Source organism: Halyomorpha halys, unplaced genomic scaffold (assembly GCF_000696795.3).
Source record: "Halyomorpha halys isolate HHAL.00 unplaced genomic scaffold, Hhal_1.1 Scaffold1591.1, whole genome shotgun sequence".
Lineage (NCBI taxonomy): Eukaryota > Metazoa > Arthropoda > Insecta > Hemiptera > Pentatomidae > Halyomorpha > Halyomorpha halys.
In genome coordinates, this window is record NW_027115290.1 from 57,219 (window position 1) to 67,681 (window position 10,463).

Genomic DNA, 10,463 nt, shown 5'->3' on the forward strand with positions numbered 1-10,463 from the left:
AGTTATTTATTGTTAAATTAGTTTCAACCACTTCAATTTTTTCATCTACTTTATTTTCTAACCCCATTAATCTTACCCTGTTACCTTCACACAACTCTGTGTTTATTTCCTCAAATCGATCCCCCACTTTGTTGAAATCTTGTCCCATTTTGTTTATATTACCCCTTACATTGTTTATAGCACCCCCTACATTGTTTATAGCATCCCTTACATTGTTTATAGCATCCCCTACATTGTTTAAATCACCTTTTAACTCATCTGTCATATTGGTTATAAACATCATTAATTGTTGAAACATGGCTTTATTATCAAAATTATCATTATTATCAACATTTAAATTTGCTCCCACTAATTTATTTTCATGGACACTATTTACTACCGGTAAGTCATTCCTATCTCTAATATTTTGGACAACATTATCTTCATCATTTTCATTTAATACTACCACCATATCATTCAATTTTCCAAGAATCACCTCTTTAGGATCTCTACAATCAGTTTTATTAACATTATCCTCCATCATTAACATTAACTACTTAAGTTATAAAAAATGTATACAAAACTTATTCAAAAATAACCCTTCTAAAGGCTGTGTTCTGATTGCCGTGACCTAATTTGTAAAGAAATAGGCCACACCTGTTGGGCGACAAATTATGTAGTAATTTAATATTATTTAAAATAAAATAAAAAGAATTTTGATCATTTTTAAACTTTTTTCAAATATAACAGATAATTTGGGTTCAAATTAAGAACTTTAATACTAAATAGATAATTGAATTTTATTATATAAAAGACTCTTAATCTCAGGGCGTGTTGTTGCTAGGCAATCAGAATACAGACACTTACAATAATTTCTCTTAATTAATTTAATATTTATTTTATACATGAATCTATTTTTATGTATAGGAAAACTAACCAAGTTCACAATCTTCTTTTGATGATCCTTGATATCTTGTTTTTTCTAATGTTTTGTCCTATCGTCCAAAATGGCTTCCTATTCTTGCTGGACAGAAATTTGATGAGGACTTCATCCTGGAGACATCATTTCACCTGCGCGCCCAAAAAACGAATGCCTTCCTCTCTCCTCTATCTTCGATGTTTACTGATCAATCCAAAAATAATTGATTGTGGTACAATCGCTCCGCTTTACTTGCTATGGTTTGTGATGCGAACAGTCTATTGACAATTGTTATGTTTTTCTATTTCTTCTTTGATTTTTCTTTTTCTATGATTACTGTATAGAAACAACAAAGGTTGAAAAACTTCAGTCCATTTTAACACAACCAAACCAACGAACACTTTGGAAGGACACGCACCGCCATCTTTCTTGTTTTGAAATATCGTATTTCTTTTAGACAAAGAAAACTGGTTAGCTTGCTTTTTGATTTAAAATAACAAATAACAATATTAAAATGATACATAAAATAAAACATATTAAAAACCCTGTATACATCAAAATATACTATTTACTAAAAAAGAGCATATTACAATATATATTGTAATAAAATTATATTAACTATTTGATATTAAAGTTCTTAATTTGAACCCAAAGTATATTTTATATTTGAAAAAAATTATAAAAAGAAAAAAAATTCTTATTTTATTTTTAATAAATAAAATTATTACAATATATAATCAGTGAATGGTGTTAAGTATTTCTATTTTTAACTCTGCAACAATTAAATTTGGTTAACAAATAAATCATTTTAACAGATGATACCTACTTGGATAACCATAGAATAATATTGAACTAAATTCTATTAAGTTAGTTATTTTGTGTTATATTACAAAACATTGTTTAAAAGTTAAAAGTTAAAATGTCAAATATTATGTTCATTTCTAAACGTCCTACTTAAAATTCAAAGGTGCTTACAATATTTAATTTTACTAAGCAACTATGAAAATCCCAGGTAACCCTACACATGAGCATCAAACCAATGGTTTTGAAGACCTCTGAATAAGTTTCAAACTGTTCAAAACAACAAAGATACCAATTATGTTTCCAAACAAGTAACACAAAAATCAAATACAGCTGTGTAAAATGTATAAATGCAGTTTACCTCATGCCTAGATATTTTACCCTTATGCTTAATTTTTTCCAATTTTGAAGATTCGAGAATATAAAAAAAAACATAATAATAATATTTGAATGTATTGGCTTAAAATAGTTAGCATACATATAATCTTTAATAGCATAAATATAATTTTTATATTTTTTATTGTCATAAGAATTGGTGTGGATGAAAAGCCCAGTTACTATTTTTTTGGAGAACATTTAAAAACAGTAAAATCTTAAAAATATTTTAATAGTAAAACATTTCACTTTAAATACTTATCTCACACATATTGAATAAGTTTTCAATGAATTTCTGTTAATTCATTTTATCTTAGTTAACTAGAATAATTGGGGAATCAAAACTTAAAATTTATCTCTCAAAAATAAAACATTTTACTTAATACTAAAATATTATGAAATTAGAGTAGAAGTATTTTCTTATTGAATAGTTTTACATGTTAAAATTTTTAAGGTAGCTTAACAATTTTTATCTAAACTAGGTTAAAAATTGAATAATTACACTCCCGTGTTATTGTTGTGACTTTTATTCATACCTTATTGATCAACAAATGGTTTGAATTTCATAAACATAATTAATTGATCAATTGACTTTTTTTCTAATAAGTGATAAAACATCATATTATATCGGTACAATGGTATAAAAACTATATTGGGAATAACTTCACTCCTGTGCTACTAGAATGTGCCACAGGCACCAAGCACCTGTATTGAGTTTGCTCATATATAACTTATTTCAAGATGTTTTTGCTTTTATTTAATTAAAAGCATATTTTATTGTATGTGTTTATAATATTTTTGACAAAAAAATATTAATCCTGATAACTTCATACAATTTGAAATAGTAAATATTTACTTCTTGTTCTTATTTTGGAGCCAAATCATTCATCTCTGTTTTAATTGCATTAGTACTTCTCCTTATTGTAAATTTCATGTAGGCTACATCTCTTCTAAAATGATTTGTTCATTTTGCTATTCCGTGAGATCATCCCTCCACTAAGACCTGGAAGGTGGCAAAGCACTGTCCCCTTGGTCGACGTCCTCACCGAGGGAAGGACTTCTGGCTCTGCAGCCTGAAGTCACCCACATCTTCAACACCACCAGCCGGAATGGTCCCTCCCCATTCTAAGTGAGTCCACCATCAAACATGCCATCAATGTATAAAACCGCCTTCAGCGGACCCGGTATTCTCATCTTAAAATGCCATGCAAGATTCAATGTACGTGTGTATATATAATTAGATTGAGTTAAATTGTATATGTGTATTTGCTGTAAATGAAGATTTAGGAGGTAAGAAAAAAAAAGTTTGTTTTGCTAAGTTTTCTTTAGATTATCATGGTTCATTGGTATAAAAGTTATATGAAATAACCTTAGGTTAAAGAGTAAATATGATGTATGCAATACAGAAGAAAACAGAACAAACTTACGAATGTTTTAAAAACATGTTGTATAATTGCCATGGAAGTGATTGGGAATAGAAACATGGAAGAATTAATAAGGCTAAGTTCTTGAAAGATATAAGATTAAGACCAAAATAAAGTCTTAATCAAGAAATAAAAAGGAAGAGCTTGGAAAAGAACTGTCAAGGCTTATTTCTTAGATTGGATTCCACCACAATGATAAAAAAGAGGAGGATTTTATTGATTATAGTGTAAAATTAATGTAGGATGGAAACTATCATAAGGGACTTACGATCAGAACATTCAACAATATTGTTTGGCAAACAATATTGGAAGATAACTGATAGGAAAAGGAACAAAAGTTAATATTTAGAAATTTGAAGATCTCTCTCTAAAAAGTTGTATTTAACATATCTTTTAACTTTTTAAGGAAAAAATGTCTCATCATTGAAAAAATCAATTGGTCACACTCTCTACAATCTACGATTTGTGTCCCTGACTGATTGTAGATCTTTACTATTAATATATGGATATCAAAAAAAAGTCTTAACCTATTTAGGGGGAGGACCATACTACAAACTTACTCATTTGGAATAGCCATTTTATTGCAGTAACCGGTAATAGTAAATCTCAAAGTTTGATTTCCTCTTAAACCTGGGGTGTCTCAGGGTTAACTTTTACACCTTTGAATTCTATCATCGAAAGAGACAGAAAAATTGAGGTGGGGTTCTGACAAGAATACTCAGTAATACTAAGAAGTTTAAGGAGAATCAATTTATATTCACCATTTAGAGTTTACATCATAATATATGTCTAATATTTTCAACCTCAAAACCCTGGAATGTTTGAAAATGTGGCCAATTCTGAAGAATGTGAATGATAGAAAAATGATTACGGTTTAAAACACATGGACTATCTCAAGGAATCAATCTGTAACCTCCTAGGTTTTTCTAGCTGATTTTTTTTCACCTGGTTAGCAATCAATTGTTGGGATTGGTTTGGGTGTCCATCTGTTTCCTCACAACCCTGGTCGATTTCATCTAACCCTGGGGTGTTGGTCAAAACCTAATTATGTAACTAACTTACGCGTCATTAAGAGTTATAATCATTATTTCAAAGCCTGAGCTGACTGAGCCATCACACTGCAAAACATGAGTAGTTTAGTTGAGAATTCCCACAACCCTGGATTTGTTAGGTTGAGAGGAAAGCTTACTTTACATATGTTGTTATGCAGACTCAACCTGATGCTGATATCTAGGTATGTTGTATCTCAATTGCCCTATATTGAGGAGAGCAATGAAATGTAAATAAAATTCTTATTATAAAGTAACAGAGTTATCAAAAACAGACTTTCTCTATTCGATTTTGATTTGAATTATTGTCATGTCATTGTTTTTTAAAGTGCAAAAGTTTTTATAGCTTAAAACATTTTGGAAAATAATTTTATTCTGATTCTTTATTTTCATAATTTTCGTAATTTCAAAGAGTAATTAAATATATTCATCTTTTTTGTGTTTTACTGGAACAAAGTAGGTAGTTTGAGGTATGTAAAGGAATAAGAAATCCCTAGGTATTCAAATAAATTTAAGTATAGTACTTAAATTTGTTGTAAATAGTATTTGAAACTTTTTTACAAAACACTTTCCTTCACTTTCATTTAAACTTAAAAACTTCACGTAAGTGAAGGAAGAAAGGAAAGTGTTTTGTAAAAAAGTTTTAAATCTAAGATAAAAATTTTTTAGAAAAAGTTATATGTGAAAAGGGTAATTAGCCTGCAATTTTAACAATTAAAAAGAAATGACATCAATATTGAAGGTGAAATCCTAGAGAATGGCCTGAGGGGCGAAACGTTGGAGAAATTTTAAAGAATAAAAGTTGTGAGGAAAAAAAGGATCAAAATTGTTTTAAATTAAGAATAAACTAAACCACTCACAAACAAGCATATATAAAAAATAATTAACCAATTCTATTGTTTTATCATCGTTTCCGAGGGTTTTAAAAATATCTGAAATCAAGAGGTGATTATTATTGTATAAATTAAAATATATAAGGATGAAGATTGGTGTTATGTTAGTTTTATTATTGTTATAGGTTTTTATAGTGCATGAATATGGGACAGTGGCCCTGAAACGTTGTACAATATCATGAATAAATAATAAATAATTCATTCAAAAATGGAAGTGATTAACCTCAAAAAATTTTAAAAGAATTGACTCACCAGACTTCCTAGAGAGATAATCCAGATTAAAATATCTGGGTTTAATCCTAAGTTATTGAGGTGTGATGTGAAATATGGACATTCTTGGACAATATGACTGATTGTCAAATTGATGTTCCAATACTAGCAGTTCAGAGGCACTTCTTTTGAAATAAGATAGGAGTGGGTGAGCCTCGTGTGACCTATTCTCAGCCTGGTCATTATGACCTCCTCTCTACAGCATTTAGGGCTGAAGGTACCCCAGGGCTTGTAAATAGTACTGTTAGTGCCATGTTTAATGATTAAGTTGTAAATAGTATATAATTTAATTGCATTTATTTTTATTATGTTTGTTATAATTTTGGTTTATTTGAAATGAGTCATAAGCATGTTATATTTGTATTATCATAGTTGCTAAGACATATTTGAAAATCAGTTGTTGCTAATTAGTCGTCTAACAATACGAATAATTAACTAATAAATAATTTTTATCAGTTTTACTGAAAAATTTACTGTGTAGTTATGAAGTCAGTTGAATTTTTAAAAAGTTATGACTTGTTATCAACCTGTTGTAATTTTCGAGATATTAAGACTGTAAGCATATTAAGATATTATGAATTTTATCTTAAGTTATAACGTTTTAGAGGGAGCCCTTCAATTGTATAATGCTGTTGAGCATATTTATTACACGACTAGCTGAGGCCCACAGTTTCAACTATGCTAAAGTTGGATTATTCATGCCTTTGTCCAGGTCGTTTTGTCTCCAATCTGGATCTGGCTCCAATAGATAATAATGTATGGTACTCTTGACCAGAAGGCCTCAACCATGCGTGCCCACTTGGGAACGTAGTTTGATTAGGAGGTGAATAAATAAGATGAGACTTCCAGTGGCGTAAGTTCTCTAAGGATGGTAAACTCGTTCTCCAGGTTACCATTCCTAAAAGTACAATGGAGAATCCAAACTCAGAGGGTAGCCAGCCGCCAGATAGAATAGAAAGGTAACTTCGTTCTACCGGGTAAAATGCCTGTAGACACGAAGAGGCATGTAAGCCCGGAGAGTAACTAGCAGCCGGGTTCGACACTATGATTAGAGGTAGAGGAAGTGTAAAAGGTAGAAGAAGGAGGACATATACAGAGAAGCAGAGAAACGAAAAACAATAAACATTCCTTAATATTCAGTACTAGAAAGTATTGAATCGTTAGGAAAAGATATAACCTCTACTTCCTAATGAGTTAATTTTTGTTAAGCGATATTTCACACTGCTAACTCATAATTATGGCCTACTCTTGTCTCTGTGCTATTTAACGGCATCGAGAGGGACTACGTGTAAGATTTTAGCTTTCAGTAAATCAGCAGTTTAATGGTATTTCTATTAATTCAAATGATATATTTATGTATATTACAATATCTTACATGAGTGTTACATATGTATTTACAAATTATAGTACAAATATTATTATTCGATGGTTAGGGGTGGTTGCTTGTCGGCAGTACTAGTTTCCGTGTTAGGTGGTAGGTTGCGTCATGCCGGGCCAGAATGGTTTAGGTGGCTGTAGTACTTACAGCTCAGTGTTCTATACCTTTGAAGGTACGACCACTACACCACCTGTGAGAAAATATCTACAACACGAGGCCGACTGGAAAGGATACAGGTCGAGTGTTGCTGAAGCACTACCAGCCATTGTGCAGAACCGTACACCGGACGAGGTGGACTCAGCAGTGGAGGTAATCACCACTACCACCCAGGAGGCAGCCAATGGGAACATCCCGAAGTTCATCCCTGTCCCCAACGCCACCAGGAAGCCACCAAAGCATATCGTCACATTGATTGGCCAGCGGAACTACCTGCGCAATGTTTTGCTGCGCACCCGTGACTACAGCTTGAATCAATGCGATGACCCGGCAGAGAGCCTCACTCATGCGTAACTGGATGACAGCGCTCTGGCATGACCACATGACGACCACAGACAGTTCTGGAAGCTGGTCAGGACATTTGTCACCATGAGGAGGACAGTACATCTTACAGTACAGCTAGCTGGAGTCGGTGCTATGCCGCACTAAGGGCAACATGTCGTCTTTAGGACGGGATCCCAAATGTACTATTGAAGATGTTCCCCAGGAAGGGTAGAGCCTTTATCCTGGACATCTTCAACTCGTGCATACGGATCTCGTACTTCCGTAGTACTCGTACTTGTAGTACCGCTACTCAAGCCGAGGAAGACAGGTGACTCGCCTGAGCATTATTGCCCGATCAGCCTCCTCTCGCACATGAGCAAGGCCTTCGAGCGGCTCCTACATCACCACCCCATGAAGCACTCCAGGGAGGCCGATGTAATACCCCCTCCGAACAGACTGGTTTCCAATGAGGTGTCGCATGTGATCATCTCCTGGTGAATCTGCAAGCCCACATCATAGAGCAGAAGAAGAACAATTACCCACTGCCTTTATATCCCTGGACTGCAGCCAGGCCTTCGAGAGCGTGTCCCACCCGCTGCTGCTCCATCGACTGGAAGAGTTCACGTTTCCCGCCGCTCTATGCCGACTGGTCCGAAACTACTTAAGTGGAAGATCATTCGTATTTGTACGAGTTTGTGTTTTAGACTAAGTCTATTGTATATAATGTATATGTTTGTAAATAAAGATGTTATAAAGCTTAAAGCCAACTTAAGTTAATAGTATATCTAAAAATAATAGTCGGACATATGCTAACACAAACACACACACGCGCGCCTACAATCGTTTATCCGTCTATCACTGTTACGGTGGGTAGGCACGAAATTCGTTCCCAGTCTTGCTTAAAGTACCTAGGAGTTATGATTGATGCACGTCTCCGCTTTAATGTTCACGCGGAGTATATTAGCGCCAAATCTGCTAAAGTTGCATCCTTTTTGTCTCGCCTCATGCCAAACGTCGGAGGTCCCAAAGAAAGTAGGCGAAGGCTTCTGGCTACTGTTGTCACCTCCATTATGTTATATGCAGCCCCGATATGGAAAGAAACGATGGCTACCAAATCATACAGGAGACAAGTGGTTTCAGTTTATACCAGAGTTGGTTTGAGGACAATTAGCGCTTTTCGAACTGTTTCCTACGAAGCGGTGTGCGTGATAGCCCGAATGCCACCTGTGGAACTCCTTGTGAAGAAAGAAGCAGGCACTATGGACGACGCTTATACGTTTCCAGAGAAGAAGAGCGAAAAATAATCATCGACCAGGCAGCAGCGTTGGGAGGCTGCAGATTCCGGGAGGTGGACTCACAGGTTGATACCCGATGTGGGCAAGTGGTATGGTCGTCAGCATGGTGAGGTGGATTATTACATGACCCAATTGATGATCGGACATGGATGCTTCAGGGCCTACCAATACCGCTTCAAACTTGACAACACCGCAGAATGCCCTGGATGCCAGACTGTCGAGGAAACCGCGGAGGACGTGTTTTTCACTTGCACTCGCTTTGCAGTAGAAAGAAGTGAATTGGAGAGAGAGTGTGGAGGACGTATCACTCCAGCAAACGTGATGAGCTATATGCTACTATTAGACCAGCATTGGAACGCAGTGAAGAGATTCACCACAGTCGTTCTCAAGAGGTTGAGAGAGGAAGAGAGGGCCAGAAAACGTAACTAGCATGTAAACGTGAAAACCATGCGAAGAATGCGAGGCAGCACTCAGCCATTTCCCTCCATGAAGTAATGCCTAGCGGCGGTCCCGTGGAGAGGAATGAACAGGTGTAGGGCGGTGGTTTTAGTGGGTAAAAATCCCACACACGGATAGGTACGGGCCTATCCGTGTCTTTTGAAGATTTCCACCGACCCTTGTAAAAAAAACAAAAACAAAAAACACACACACATCACGGTTGGTAGGCACGAAATTCGTTCCCAGTCCTGCTTAAAATACCTAGGAGTCATGATCGATGGACGTCTCCGCTTTAATATTCACACGGAGTATACCAGCGCCAAATCAACTAAAGTAGCATTCTTTTTGTCACGCCTTATGCCAATCGTCGGAGGTCCCAAAGAAAGTAGCCGAAGGCTTCATGCTACTGTTGTTCCCTCCATTATGTTATATCCAGCCCCGATTTGGTAAGAAGCAATGGCTACCAAATCATACAGGAGACAAGTGGTTTCAGTTTATACCAGAGTTGGTTTGAGGACAATTAGCGCTTTTCGAACTGTTTCCTACGAAGCGGTGTGCGTGATAGCCCGAATGCCACCTGTGGAACTCCTTGTGAAGAAAGAAGCAGGCACTATGGACGACGCTTATACGTTTCCAGAGAAGAAGAGCGAAAAATAATCATCGACCAGGCAGCAGCGTTGGGAGGCTGCAGATTCCGGGAGGTGGAATACCCGATGTGGGTAAGTGGTATGGTCGCCAGCATGGTGAGGGGGATTTTTACATGACCCAAATGTTGACCGGACATGGATGCTTCAGAGCCTACCAGTACCGTTTCAAACTGGACAACACCACAGAATGCCTTGGATGTCAGACTGTCGAGGAAACCGCGGAGCACGTGTTTTTCACTTGCATTCGCGAGTGTGTGGAGGACACGTCACACCAGAGAACGTGATGAGCTGTTTGCTACTATTAGACCAGCATTGGAACGCAGTGAAGATATTCACCACAGTAGTCCTCAAGAGGTTTAGAGAGGAAGAGAAGGCTAGAAAACACGAATAGCATGGAAACGTGAAAACCATGCGAAGAAAGCGAGGCGGCACTCAGCCATTTCCCTCCATGAAGTAATGCCTAGCGGCGGTCCCGTGGAGAGGAATGAACAGGTGTAGGGCGGTGGTTTTAGTGG